Here is a 15,892-nt window from a genome sequence, read left to right as displayed (position 1 = left end):
AGCTGAGGTCCCAAATATCATGGAATAGACCCTTGTGTCCCCACTGTGCCCTGTCTGAATTCTTGACTTGCAAAAACTGAGAGAAATAATAAAGAGTTGTTAAAATTTTAAGCCATTAGTTTTGGAATAATTTGTTATGCTGTAAAAATCTGTTGCTGTCCAGTCAATTCCAACTCACAACGACAGAAGACAATTAATAAAGCCACAATTTTTGAAGCAAACTTAGGTAAATGACTTAGGGTTGCAAGAGTGTAAACAAATGTGCAGGTAAAAAAACCAGGAGGGGATACAGAGCAGGGAACACTGGTGTGACACTTTTGTCTGCCTTTCCCTATGTAAAGTCAACACAAACTGTGTAAAGTGTTTAAATCAAGAAACAAAATTTTAACTATATTCTACAAAAAATTAGCAATCTACAGGGCAAAAAAGTAGAAAGTAATATTGCAGTGCAGAGAAAGAAATTGTAGAGACCAACCTCGTTTATGGATATAGGTGCAGAAATTATAAATAATAAGAAATTTGAATCACTAGCAAATTAAAGAAATGATGCATTTTGAACAAGTATTGTGATAACTTGTCCAATATCAGAAAACTTCTTAACATACAGTATCATGTGAATAGAAGTAAATACCCCTAGGTCACTACCTCACTCCTTTCTTCAAGAAATATTCCAGATAAATAAAAAATTTTGCCATAATATATATACAACATAGAAGTGTGGATGAATTTATTATCATCTTGGAGTGGAGCAAACATTTTCCAAGGACAGCACAAATTTCCAAGGCCATTGAGGAAACAGTTGGTGAATATGACTACTTAATAATAAAATGATTAACAACCTTGGAAGAAAATGACAAATTGAAAAAAATAATTATATCACATAAAGTTTTGATTTTCTTAATTTACAGAAAGCCCATACAATTCAAGAAGAAAAAGCTCGAATACCTTCAAGAAATACTGATAATGGATATTAAAAAACTCTTTCCAAGAAAAGATATACACATAGCTTCTAAAAATTTTAAAAGATGCTCAACCTCACATATGGTTAAAAAAAATGCAAATAACAGCAGCAATGAAATACCATTTTCTGCTTCTCAGCTTGGCAGAAGTCTGATGACACCAAGCAATAATGAAGAGACCCAGTAGAGTAAGTTGGTGTGGCCTTCAGCAGGGCAACTGGGCAGAGTTATCAGAATGGTCAGTGTACATGCTTTCCTCCACACTGACAATCCCATGGTGCCTGGTTATTCTATGATACATTTGTTTTGCATGACAGCTTAAGAGAATTCTTTGCCTCCAGGGGCAAGAATACCCCAGATTCTTCTTAATTCCTAAGTCGTTCACATCATTTTCAACTTGTGAGCCAAAGGCTTTGTAAGACATTAATTGACTTGCTAGATTTTGATCGGTCTTTGCTATTGTCCCTTCAAATGTCTGCTGCTTTCAAAATTGCTTTTTGCTAGAAGTAACTTCCAAGTCTAGGAAGGTAGGGAATATTTATAGGCTCAAGAAAGGTTTGAATTGTCTGGTGAAGAGATTTTCCAATGAACCATGGTGAAAATTTGTTGTTTTTTTCTCTCAAAGGGCTTGTCTACGTAGCCAAAGTAAATGAACCTGGCATGGTCGACTATATTAGCCCAAAGCTAATTGGCAGGCTGAAGTGCTGGAGCATTCTCTGGGATATTCAGTTCGCTGAAGCAGTTCAGATCTTCTTTTAGAACTAGAATCACAGGTATGTGAACACTGCCCAGGGATATTTGAGACATTCACCTGTTCTGCAAGGATTTGTCCTGATGACCTACTAAAATTGGTGGGTCTGGCACTGGTATACTGTGGTCTTCTAAAGGACATAGCATTTCCCCATGGATCCCTGCTACAAAGTATCCTTTTCTATGACTGGATAGAACCCCAGCCCAGCTTCCATCTCAGAGACATAAGAGAAGTTCAGCCTGTCACAGAGCTGACTAATGCTGATCCCACACAAACATCCAAACTTAGACTGGAACTGCATCACTCCTTGGCGTAAGCCTTTGGAAACGCAGTGTACCAATGACATTGGCTGCTTTTGAAAGCTTCTCATCAAGAATTGTTTTCACTGGTTGCATTTTCTACAAGTGGCTTATTATAATGTTATTACATATAAATAATGAAGTGCAATTATGAGAAGCTGTACCGAAGGTAAAATCAGAAGACTGTGGCTTGGAGTGGGGAATCATCAGGGTCTGTGTGGTGCTCCACTCATCGCTCATGTCCCCAGCAACCAACAGGTCCACCTTTCTGCCCTATTGACTTTCATTACATTGTGATGTTCTCCTCTGAGGCTTTACCACAGCCCCTATAGGTAAAACTTGAACCTCATTACACTGCTGGAGGGGATAGGGTGGTGCTTGCTCTGGGGGATTTTCAGTGCATCTCTAGGGAATGTTCTGCCACCTCTTCATTGGCTTCTCTGACCACTCTCATCCTCAGTGGCCATTCACAAGTCTCGACTTGCGTATTTTTTTTTTTTTTCCAATCGTGGCTCAGGCAAGCTGTTTAAGTCCTCAGAGCTTCATTGCTTTGTCCCTGAACATGGGGTAAAAATCATAGCTACCTTGAAAGGCTGTGAAAGCATTGAGTATATTATGGTCAACAAGTGACGGGTATTATTTTTTACTTAAGGTGCCTGATACTGTTGGGTTGTATTTTAACTCACTGTACGTCAATGGCTTATTTCCCCCAGGAGCTTGTGACATACTTGAAGTCTAGAATGATTGTAATTGTTCTTTTTATTGTACATGGAGTGTTAACTGGTTCTCAGTAAATACTTACTGCAGGTAGAATGAAGACAATTCTCTTCTCTTGCCTGTATTCCTGGGTAGAGAAGTTTCCCCAGCACCATTCGGTGACAGTGATCTCTGACACCTGGAGATGGTCTGCACTGGTCAGGAATCTTACAGTGATGGGAACACAAGTCAGACACTCTCAGGGCCACAGGCTCTGATGACACCAGGAGCCTCTGTACCTTGGAGATGTGAGTTGTTATAGTAGTGGTCCCCAGTGAATCCCACCTCGTGGCATCCACTTCCACCCTGACTTTGGGCTTGGCCATGTGAACAGGATAACTTCATGAAGGATAACAGGGTAACTTCATGAAGGATAATTTTGTTTGTTTTTTATAATTTTTATTGTGATTTAAGTGAAAGTTTACAAATCAAGTCAGTCTCTCACACAAAAACCCATATACACCTTGCTACACACTGCCAATTACTCTCCCCCTAATGAGACAGCCCGCTCTCTCCCTCCACTCTCTATTTTCGTGTCCATTTCTCCAGCTTCTAATCCCCTCCACCCTCTCATCTCCTCTCCAGGTAGGAGGTGCCAACATAGTCTCAAGTGTCCACCTGATCCAAGAAGCTTACTCCTCACCAGCATCCCTCTCCAACCCATTGTCCAGTCCAATCCATGTCTGAAGTTGGATTGGGGAATGGTTCCTGTCCTGGGCCAACAGAAGGTCTGGGGGCCATGACCACCTGGGTCCTTCCAGTCTCAGTCAGGCCATTAAGTCTGGTCTTATGAGAATTTGGGGTTCTGCATCCCACTGCTCTCCTTCTCCCTCAGGGGTTCTGTGTTGTGTTCCCTGTCAGGTCAGGGCAGTCATCGGTTGTAGCTGGGCACCATCTAGTTCTTCTGGTCTCAGGCTGATGTAGTCTCTGGTTCATGTGGCCCTTTCTGTCTCTTGGGCTCTTAATCACCTTGTGTCCTTGGTGTTCTTCATTCTCCTTTGATCCAGGTGGGTTGAGACCAATTGATGCATCTTAGATGGCTGCTTGCTAGTGTTTAAGACTCCAGACGCCACGCATGAAGGATAATTTTGACTATAAGAATCAGCTCAAATCTAATCCCTGTGAGGTGGAGGTCAAATATACCCCCATTCTCTGACTTGTCCACCACTTCTGGCACCAGCTATTCTCCCCCGCCCCTCGCCCCGCCATGGCACTCTTTCTGTTGGGTTCAATAATTTATTGCAAAGGTCACAGAGAGTGCCACCACATCTACAATAAAAACTGTAATAACAAGGAAGGATATAAACAGAGGTATAAACAGAGAAATGTATAGGGCAAGTCTGAGGAGGGGTCTCTGGAACCTCAGCCTCTCAAGGAGACCTACTTACTTTTCCGATAACAGATGTTCACTTGCATCAACCAGGAAACGTTTCAACCAGGAACTGCTCTGTGACATTACTCAGTGGGTTTCGCTATTAGCTGCTCCCCTCAGCGGGCTCCTGGCCAGTTCCAGGACAGCTCTTAAACGGCTCCTGCTCTGTGGGCAGCCCCCTGCTTAGGGCAGCCCCAGGTGTGTGAGCGTCCCCCTGTTAGTGAGATACACACACACACACACACACACACACACACACTCATCTGTGTGTATATATACATATATAGAGGGAGACATTTATTTCAAGCAGTTGTCTCAAGCATTTGTGGGGGTTGACAAGTCCAAATCCATAGGTCAGGCAACGGGCTGGGAACTTCTGCAGGCTTATATGCCAAGATCCATAGGTCAGGAGATAAGAGTGTAAGGTCGAAGGACAGAAAGTGAGTTCTGCCAAAACATCCATTTATTTTCTGGAGGCAGGCGACATCCTTAAGGAAACTCCCTTTTCAACTGATGGGTTGATCTTAAGAGTATCATCATGGAAAATGATTATTTTATGTTATTTTACATTATGTTACATTACAGAACAACAACCAGTCCAGTATCCAGCCACACCACCAAGCCTAGCCAAGCTGACACATAAAGTTAACCAGTGCAGTCAGTTACTGAGCAGTGCTTCCCAGCCAATCCCAGCAAAGTCATACCAGGTGAGGTTTTGGAACCAGGATCAAAAGACTAAATTTTTTTTTGGTAAGGTGATGCCACACCTTGCACCATGTGACTTGCTTTCACCAATTACACAACAGCAAACAGAATGCAGGGGGAGGCTTGGTAAGCACGTGCACTTGAGCTTGAGCACTTGGGAAGCTACATCAGCAGTCCCAGCTCATCTGCCACCTGAATGCAGCCACAGGAGGGAGCGACAGGAAAAACAGCAGAAGATCCACCCAGACACTAAATAATTGTAAGATTCTTTTAAGTTGTTCTTTTAAGCCATGAAGTGTTGGAGTAGCTTGTTACACAGTGACAGACTGCTAACCACTTGACTTTGTTCTTCTCAAGCTGGCGGATTTGAGTCTCCCACAGCAAGGGGCAGGTCGAATTGTCGTTCGTGTAGCTTTGGGGATTGGGAGCTTTTCTCTGAGAGCATCTGTTAGAAAAGTCCTTGGAAAGGCTACTAGTCAGTCACTAAGCATCAGGCACACATCCATCAATATCCATTCTCTAGGACCAGGGCAACACGATGTTGCATTTGACTCATCTGGTATCCCATTTCTATCCCCGAGGTCAGAGAAAGAAAATGGCGTGGGGAGAGGAGCTTAACAGGAAAAGCTAGCTTCCATCACCAGATTTCCATTTACTCTAACTTCCCAGTGAGTCACTTCTTCAGAATTCTGTATTTGCCCTTAAACTTTGTAAAAGTGTAGACTTGTTCATCAGAATTGCTCATATGATACTTAAGCAACCAGCCATTCCTCTCCACTTGGAGCAGCTCCCCTCACTGCTGCCTTTTAGCACTTTTAATCCGTTTCTCTTTCCATCAGCTCCCACAGTCTCGTAGCCAGTGTTTCTTGGATGTCCACAAGGAAACCCTTCCCCTGTGAAATGTGTCCTTTTAACCGGATCCTATGCGTTCATCCTGCAGACCCGAGTTGGTTGTCGTTTGTTGCCTTCAGGTTGACTCTGACTCATGGTGACCCAAAGGGTGCTGAGTAGAACTGCTTTATAGGGGTTTACCAGGTGGTGACCTCTGGGAACCAGATTGCCAGGACTGTTTTCAGAGGCAGCTCTCGGGTGGGTTTGAACCATCAACCTTTTGGCTAGTAGTAAAGTGCTCAACCATTCGCACCACCCAGGGACTCCTACCAGGGGGAGAGGCAAAAAATTTCAAACGTGTTCACCAAAGCCTGGGGTTATCTCTTTAGCTTTAATTTTTACAATCTTGCATCCCAGTCCCTTCTCATTTTCTCATTACTCCTGTGAATTGAATGCACTGATACAAGTACACACACACACCACACACACACAGACCCACAGGGAAGTGCACAAATACATATACATGCACACTTGTGTACACATGCTCACACACATGTAGGCACATGCACAGAATTGTTCAGTGGAGTGTGTTTGTGGCAGGGGAGGTGCTTCCCAATGCAGTTCTGACTGCCTACAGCTGGCTGTGGGTTTCTCTCACTGTTCCTGCTCTTTGGGAACCAACATTTCTACCTGTTAATTGACAATTGTACATTACATCCTTTTCCCAGTAGATACTCTATCTTATGCTTTCATACTGCCCTACTATTTCTGAAAACTAGATTGGGTCCCCAAATCCAGGCAAAAGTACCTCCATTTTATGGTAGAGGAAAACAAGTCTCAGGGAACTGAGGTCAAGCATCAGGAGGTGCCCAGACCTCCTGCCTATCTTCTGGACACTTCGACATACCCAAAACTGAACTTACCACCCCCCACCAGTATACTGTTTTCCCAGTGTTTCCTGTTCACCCAAATTTATGCTGCTGCTTGAGACAAAATCTTGGCTGATGGGCTCCCCTTCTCCCTCCGCCTGCACACCGTTTCAGCAGGTGGGCCTACGTAGTCCACCTTCAAAGGAGATTTCAGTGCTATCCTCTTCTCTTCTTCCTTTGGCTGCCTCTACCCTAGAGCAATCTGAGATCACACCAGCTACTGAAGTTGCTTCCTGATTACCCTCTCTGTCTTTCTATACACAGCAACCTAAAGAATCTTTTCAAACAAGGCGTAGCTGGCTGCCACTGCCCTCCTCCAGCTTGATAAAAGCCCTGTTGCTCCCCTCCTTGGTCTGACCACAGACCCATGTCAGCCTCTTTACTCCACCTGCACAACGCTTCCTCCAGACTTTCAGCCTTTTCTCCAGTCCTTCCAGCCTTTATGTCCACTGGTCCCTCTGTCCCAACACTCGTCCCTCTGTTTTTACTACTCACTCCTGTGCATCTTCCAGGTTTCAGCTTCAATGTCCTGTCCTAAGGGAGGCCTCCCTCAGCCTCACATCCCATAGGAGATTTGGTGCCTCCATGCTGTACTTCCAAAACTGTCAGGGGATGGTCTGTTGCTCTGGGTAGCCACCTGCCTCTATCCCACCATCTCTCCCTACCCACATGGGCCCAGAGTGAGCCCAGTAAGCATGGGCTGAAAAAGCAGCTCAAAACCCCATGCCTGAGTCTCTAGGTCTTGCTGGGGCAAGAGGTTGAAGAACAGGCTCAGTGGCCTTCTCAGAGCAGTGGTGGCTTGCGGGGGGGGGGGGGCTCTGCCTGTAGGAGTGAAGAATAAGCCCTCCTCTCCTCCCATGGCCCCATGAAGTTCAGTCCTGGAGGCCGGAGGAGGAAAGAGTGTGGTGATCACATGAGTGGTTGGGCAGGAGCTGCAGAGCTAACTCGAGGGAGAGTGGCTGCTCTGTCTGGAGCCAGTCAGGCTCCCACAGGGAAGAGTTGTCCCGTACTGACCCTGACATGCATAGTCAGCAGAGTGGGCTTTTCCCTTTACAAAAGGCTGTGGAGGTTGTGCAACAGTCCAGATCACATGCCCTGAAAAAAAAAAAAAAAGAGCATTGCCAACAAGTAGGTTCTGAATCATAGCGACCCTATAGGACAGGGTAGAACTGCCCCATAGGGTTTCCAAGGAAAGCCTGGTAGATTCGAACTCCCGATCTTTTGGTTAGCAGCTGAGCTCTTAAACACCGTGCCACCAGGGTGGTCCCTAAATGCCAGGCCAGCTGCTCACCCACAGTCCATGAGCTTAGATCCCTCACCCACGAGTAGGACCCACAGGCGGTCTTCCCCTCCAGATCCTGGTTGCTTCAGGTTTTCTGCAAGTTCAACCATTCAAAATTGTTTCTAAGGCACGATCTGGCCTCCACGAGGCTCTCACAGTGCACAGAGGAGCTGTCCTCTGTGATGACATCGGGGGAACACACTGCACACTGTTTCTACTCAGAAACTGCTCCAGTAGAACCTTAAATACATAATGCTATGTGAAAAAGCCGGTCTGAAGACTACATGCTATATGATTCCAACTACATGACATCCTGGAAAAGGCAAAACTAGAGACAGTGAGAAGATCAGTGGTTGCCAGGGGTTCAGAGGTGGAAGAGGAAGGATGAATAGATGCAGCAGAGGGGATTTGAGGGCAGAGGACATTTAACTATTCTGCATGACACTGTAATGGTGGACACATGATATTATGCATTTGCCAAACTCACAGGACTGTATTACACAAAGAGTGAACCCTAATGCAAACTAGGGACTTCAGTTAATAATAATGGATCAATATCATTTCATCAATTGCAACATATTCACTACCCTGATGCAAGATGTTAATGATATGGAAACTGTCAGGGTAGAGAGAATATTAGGAACTCTTTGTACTTTCTGCTGTTTTTCTGTAAACCTAAAACTGCTCCAAAAAAGAAAATGTATTAAAAATGAGTTATTGTTTAAGAGGTACAGTTATTGTTTAAGGGTTGAGGATGATAAAAAAAATTTGGAAACTTATATGTGATGATGGCTGCACAACAATTATGGGGTTTATTAGCAGAGAAACAGTTACAATCCAGGCTCAGGAACACTCAGAATAAGTTTTTCATCAGGATAACCTCTTCCCAGCTGTGCTCACAGGCACGACTTTCACAAACCCTCTGTCTCTTCCCAAAGGCACTCAGCTTTCTCTCTCCGTGGACTGGGAATCCCATTACACTGTCTCCTGCTTCTGAGTCTCTGCTGCACGGCCTCTGCTGCTGGTCTCTTCTTCCTTGGTGGTGGGCTCCTCTCTGCTCTGGAATTGGCTCTCTTTTAAGGTAGAACTGACCAATCCCCTTGGTGGGCCACAATTATCCTATCACACAGTCCTGCCCAATCACCTGGGTGGGGGTTACAAGACCATGGCTAGAAGGTCCACACAAAAGTAATCAATCGCACTGCACCACTGTTGCAGCCACTGTGTCAACCCATCACCGGGTCTTCCTCTTTTTTGCTGAACCTCTGCTTTACCAAGCATGGTGTCCTTCTCCAGGGACCGGTTCCTCCTGATAACATCACCAAATCACTTGAGACAAAATATCACTATCCTTGCTCCTAAGGAGCGTTCTGGCTGTACTTTCAAGATAGACACGTTCATTCTTTTGGCAGTCCATGGCATATTCAATATTCTTCACCAACACCACAATTCACAGGCATCAATTCTTCTTCTGTCTTCCTTATTCGTTGTCCAGTTTTCACATCCATATGAGGTGATTGAAAATACCTTGGCTTGAGTGAGGTGCACCTCAGTCCTCAAAATGACATCTTTTCTTTTTAATACTTTAAAGAGTTCTTTTGCAGCAGCTTTGTCCAATGCAATATGTTGTTTGATTCCTTGACTGCTGTTTTCATGGGCATTGCATATGGATTCAAGCAAAATGAAATCCTTGACAACTTCAAACTTTTCTGCATTTAGCCTGATGCTCCTTATTGGGCCAGTTGTGAGAATTCTTGTCTTCTTTATGTTGAGATGCAACTCATACTGAACGCTGTAGTCGTTGATCTTCATCAATATTTCAAGTCCTCTTCACTTTCAGCAAGCAAGGTTGTGTCAGCTGCATATGGAAGGTTGTTAGTGAGTCATCCTTCAATCCTGTTGCCCCGTTCTTCTTCATATAGTCCAGCTTCTTGGATTATTTGTTCAGCATACAGGTTGAAGGAGTATGGTGAAAGGATACAACCCTGACGCATGTCTTTCTTGATTTCAAATCACGAAGTAGCCCCTTGCTCTGTTGAAACGACTGCCTGTTGTTCTATATACAGGTTCCTCATGAGCACAATTAAGTGTTCTGGAATTCCCACTCTTCACAATGTTATCCATAATTTGTTATGACCCACACAATTGAATGCCTTTTTATTGTCAATAAAACACAGGTAAACATCCTTCTGGTGTTCTCTGCTTTCAGCCAGGATCCATCTGACATCAGCAATGATATCCTTGGTTCCATGTCCTCTTCTGAATCCAGCTTGAATTTCTGGAAGTTCCCAATTGAGGTACAGCTGCAACCACTTTTGAATGATCTTTGGCAAAATTTTACTTGCTTGAGATATTACTGATACTGTTCGATGATTTCCGCCTTCTGTTAGATCACCTTTCTTTGGAATGGGTACAAATATGGATCTCTTCCAGTTGATTGGCCAGGTAGCTCTCTTTCAAATTTCCTGACATAGATAAGTGAGCACCTCCAGGGCTGCACTGGTTTGTTGAAACATTTCAATTGGTATTCCGTCAATTCCTGGAGCCTTGTTTTTCGCCAATGCCTTCAGTTCAGTTTGGACTTCTTCCTTCAGTAACATCGGTTCTTGATCATATGCTATCTCCTGAAATGGTTGAATATCGGCCAGTTCTTTTTGGTACAGAGACTCTGTGTATTCCTTCCATCTTTTGGTGTTTCCTGCATCATTCAATATTTTTTCCATAGAATCCTTCAATATTGCAACTTGAGGCTTGAAATTTTTTCTTCAGTTCTCTCAGCTTAAGAAATGCTGAGCATGGTCTTCCTTTTTGGCTTTCTAATTCCAGGTCTTTGCACATTTCATTATACTTTGCTTTGTCTTCTTGCACAGCCCTTTGAAATCTTTGGTTCAGTTATTTTACTTCCTCATTTCTTCCTTTTGCTTTAGCTAATCTACATTCAAGAGCAAGTTTCAGTCTCTTCTGATATCCATTTTTTTTCTTTCTTATCTTTTTAATGACCTTTTGTTTTCTTCATACATGATGTCCTTGATGTCATCCCATAATTCGTCTGGTCTTTGATCATTATTGTTCAGTGTATCAAATCTATTCTTGAGATGGTTTCCAAATTCAGGAATGATATACTCAAGGTCATATTTTGGCTGTCGTGGACCTGCTCTAATTTTGTTCAGCTTCAACTTGAACTTGCATATGAGTAATTATGGCTGCTCCGAGTTAGCCTCTGGCCTTGTTCTGACTGATGATATTGAGCTTTTCCATTCTCTTTCCATAGAAGTTGTCAATTAGATTCTTGTGAATTCCATCTGGCAAGGTCTATGTGTATAGTCTCCCTTTATGTTGTTGAGAAAATGTATTTACAATGAAGAATTCTATCATGCAATTTCTGGGATCATTTCTATCACCAAGACCATGTTTTCCAACTACCGACCCTTCTTCTTTGTTTCCAACTTTCTCATTCTAATCACCAGTAATTATCTATATATCTTGATTTCATGTTTGATCAATTTCAGACTGCAGAAGTTGGTAACAATCTTCAATTTCTTCACCTTTGGCTTTACCGTTTGGTGCATAAATTTGAATAACAGTTGAAATTAACTGGTTTTCCTTGTGGATGTATGGGTACCATCGTTGTACTTCAGGATAGATCTTGAAATGTTCTTTTCGATGATAAATGTGAGGCCACTCCTATTTAATTTGTCTTTCCTGGCATCCCTGGTGTAGTAGACCATGTGATTTAACAATTCAATATAGCCAATACCAGTCCATTTCAGCTCACTAATACCTAAGATATCAATGTTTATGCATTCCATTGCATTCTTGATGACTTCCAGTTTTCCTAGTTTCATGCTTCCTACATTCCACATTCCAATTATTAATGAATACCTACAGCTGTTTCTTCTCATTTTGAGTCATGCCACATCAGCAAATGAAGGTTCCAAGAGCTTTACTCCATTCGCTATATTAAGATCAACTCTACTTTGAGGAAGCAGCTATTTCCCAGCCATATTCTGAGTGCCTTCCAATCTGAGAGAGTCATCTTCTGGCACTATATCCGATGATGTTCTGCTGCTATTCATAAGGCTTTCACTGGCCAATTTTTCAGAAGTAGACTGCCAGGTCCTTCTTCCTAGTCTGTCTTAGTCTGGAAGCTCAGCTGAAACCTGTCCACCCAGGGTGACCCTGCTGGCATTTGAAATACTGGTGGCATAGCTTCCAGCATCACAGCAACACACAAGCCACCACAGAACGACAAACTGACAGACAAGTGGTGGTGCTGGGTGTAGGCACCTGTGTATTTTGACAACTGGTGAAACAAGCAGCTATTTTATTGTGGGGTATTTGCCAGTTACTCCCAGTTTAAAAAATAAAAGAGCAGAATGGGCTTCTTCCTCCTTTTCATGACATTATATAGTCTATGGTACTCAAAGCCTGTGACTTAAAGCCTCTTTGTTAAGCACAGAAGGGTTACCTATATTCTAACCTCACTCTTGATTCTCTTTCTGTTTTTGATGTACATTTTGAGTAAGAAAATAAGATATAATCATCATCTCTTTATTAAATTATTTCTTTTATTATTCTTATATTTAAAAATACAGACTAGGGAGCAGAGTAAATTTTATCATACTGTAACCGAACGAGGGTTCTTGCCCCGTCCTATTAGCGGATCGAAATAAGACGGACACCACACCACCAGTTGCAAGGGAACCAGAAAGCGGAAATTTTATTGTCTGTGCAGACAAGGAGCAAGCGGGGCCTAGCGACCATAAGGCCACATGCTCACTGTCTGAGGGGTTGGGGAGCTTTTTATTACCAATGGTGTCTGGGGGTTGGGTTTGGTGCCCGGAACTCTCCACCTTTAGCCCTCCCATGTCCACATTTGGAGGTCCCGAGGTTGAATCATGTTGACGATGTTCAGGTCCAAGGACAGACTGAGGACACAACTCTTCAGGTCCTGTGCATGTGCCAAAATCTTGGTTCGCACATGTGTAGGATTCGGGCACCAAATTCAAACTGTAGTTATGGCCGCAGGGTGGTCAGGCCAAACTGCAGTTAGAAGGTGTGGCTTGATAGGCTGCGAAGGGGCAGGGAACCACGGTGGAGCAGGGGGAAGTCTCAGCGGAGGCTTCAATACTACCAACAGCAAAGTGTGCTGGAACTCTCATGGGTTGGGTTCCCCAGAAGTAGACAACGAGAGAAGGATGTGAGAGCAGGCAGCTTCTTTGTGAGGTGATCATCAAGGAGCACTTTTGGGGAAGGTGGGGAGGAGGGCCAGGGAGGGGAAAGAAGCCAGTACAAGATGCTCTAATGTGGCGCGGTCCCTCTGGGACCTCTAGGAGAGGGTATAGCACATGCAATACAGAGGGATGAGGATGCTGGGCCATTTATCCAGTAACTTCCATTCGTTCTTGATTAAGGTCACGTCTTAGGAGTACCTTCCACTTCCCAGAAATCCCAGCCTACCCTGCACAAGGACCAAGAATGCTCATGTGCCCAGAGGAGCCTTCAAGTAGGGAACTTTCCTTACATGCAGTAAAAAAGCACACTCTGGGGCAATGAAGATACGGCTTCAGCTGTAGGAAATTTGATCTATTTCTACTCCCTGTTTTCTCTTGATGTTGTCTTTTTTCTTTCCTTTTCTTCTTCATTTTCATTTTATTTTGTTGTACGTATGCGTTAAGGAAAAGTTGCTAAAAACAAAAATCTACTTCCAACCCAGAAAACCTTTGCACAAAAATAGAAGAGAAAGAGAAGTTTTATTATTGAATAACATTAAACCAGGCAATCTGCTAAAGAGATTGCAAAAACAGAAAGAAATCTTAACAATTATATAGTTAATGGGGTACAAAGAATTTGCAATTACGAACTATCTAAAATGAATTCTAAAGAAGACAATGGAGGAGGGGAGCTTCTTGCCCTATTTTCACCCAGGGAATTTACCCGACTACTTTCCGTTTGTACTTGGCCTTACACATGTATTCATTTACATTTTTCATCATTCTAGTAATCACATAGAACCCAACCTAACAACATCTTTGGACAATGACAAGGTAAGTGGTGCCACGGTGAGTATGTTTATAACCGTCTACATCAGAGTTGGCAAACATTTTCTGTAAAGGGTCTGATGGCAAGTATTTTAAGTTTGGCAGGCCATACTGTTCCTGTGTTACCCAGCTCAAGTTCTGGGTTTGGGCCTGGTGCGACTTTCGCCAACAAAGACGGTACTGGGGTGAGGAACAAAGAGAGGATTTATTCCAAGCTTGTGCACAAGCTGAGGCAGAGGGGAATGCAGTCCTCAGATTCTGCTTGTCTTGGGTTACACAGGTCAGATCTTTTATACTCTGGGGAAGGAGGAAGTTTTTAACAAATCATACGACTACAGGTTTCTACGTTTTCTAGCCTACCACACAAGCGCAATATAGTCTTAACTTCATTCCAATGTTAGCATGTCTCATTATCCTGCTACTACGTCTCCACCTGGGGGAGTGATTTGTTCTATGTTAATGTTAATAAAGCAGAGAATACCGGAAGGATGTTTACCTGTGTTTTATTGAGTATGCAAAGGCATTCAGTTGTGTGGATCATAACAAATTATGGATAACATTGTGAAGAATGGGAATTCCAGAACACTTTTAATTATGGTCCTGAGGAACCTGTACATAGATCAAGAGGCAGTTGTCCAGACAGAACAAAGGGATACTGAATGGTTTAAAGTCAGGAAAGGTGTGTCAGGGCTGTATCCTTTCACCATACCTATTCAACCTGTACGCTGAGCAAATAATCCAAGAAGCTGGACTATATGAAGAACGGAGCATCAGAATTGGAGGAAGACTCGTTAACAAACTGCCTTATGCAGATGACACAACCTTGCTTGCTGAAAGTGAAGAGGAATTGAAGCACTTACTAATGAAGATCAAGGACTATAGCCTTCAGTATGCATTACACCTCAATGTACAGAAAACAAAAATCCTCACAAATGGACCAATAACACACAACATGCTAAATGGAGAAAAGTTTGAAATTGCCAAGGGTTTTTATTGTACTTGAATCCACGATCAACAGCCATGGAAGCAGCAGTCAAGAAATCAAAAGATGCATTGCATTGGGTAAATCTGCTGCAAAGGACCTCTTTAAAGTGTTGAAAAACAAAGATGTTACCTTGAAGACTAAGGTGAACTTGACTCAAGCCATGGTACTTTCAATCACATCATAGGCATGTGAAAGCTGGACAATGAATAAGGAAGACAGAAGAATTGATGCCTTTGAATTGTGGTGCTGGAGAAGAATATTGAATATACCATGGACTGCCAAAAGAATGAACAAATCTGTCTTGGAAGAAGCGCAACCAGGATGCTCCTTAGAAGCAAGGATGGCAACACTATGTCTTACACACTTTGGACATGTTGTCAGGAGGGATCAGTCCCTGGGGAAGGACATCATGCTTGGTCAAGTACAGGGTCAGTGGAAAAGAGGAAGACCCTCAAAGAGATGATTGACACAGTGGCTGTAACAATGGGCTCAAGCATAACAAGGATTGTGAAGATGGTACAGAACCTGGCAGTGTTTTGTCCTGTTGTATATAGGGTCACTATGAGTCGGAACTGACTTGACAGCACCTAACAACAACAACAACAATGAACTCTTTTCTGATCTCTGTTGCAAGGGTTGATATTCTGATCTCTGGTGCAAGGGTTGATAGCTGGCCTCTTGTGGTTATTGTTCTGAAAGTTTAACAGGGAGCTGCTGTTTTGTTCTTAGCAAGCTTTACGTAAACTGGGTTCTTTCAGGACATACTGATGGTATCACCTGTTAAACCACTCAACTCTGTCATTGTAGTACTAAAGCAGTCATGTTGTTGTTGTTGCCATGGTGTCAGCTGATTCAGGGAGACCTTATGTATAATAGAAGAAAGCATTGTCTGGTTCTGTGCTGTCTTCACGATCATTGGTATCTTTGAATCTATTGTTGTGACCATTGTATCAATCCATCTCACTGAAAGTCTCCCTTACCT

This window comes from Elephas maximus, chromosome 25 (assembly GCF_024166365.1).
Source record: "Elephas maximus indicus isolate mEleMax1 chromosome 25, mEleMax1 primary haplotype, whole genome shotgun sequence".
Taxonomy (NCBI): Eukaryota; Metazoa; Chordata; class Mammalia; order Proboscidea; family Elephantidae; genus Elephas; species Elephas maximus.
The sequence above is the reverse complement of the archived record's forward strand: the minus strand, read 5'-3'. Positions refer to the sequence as shown.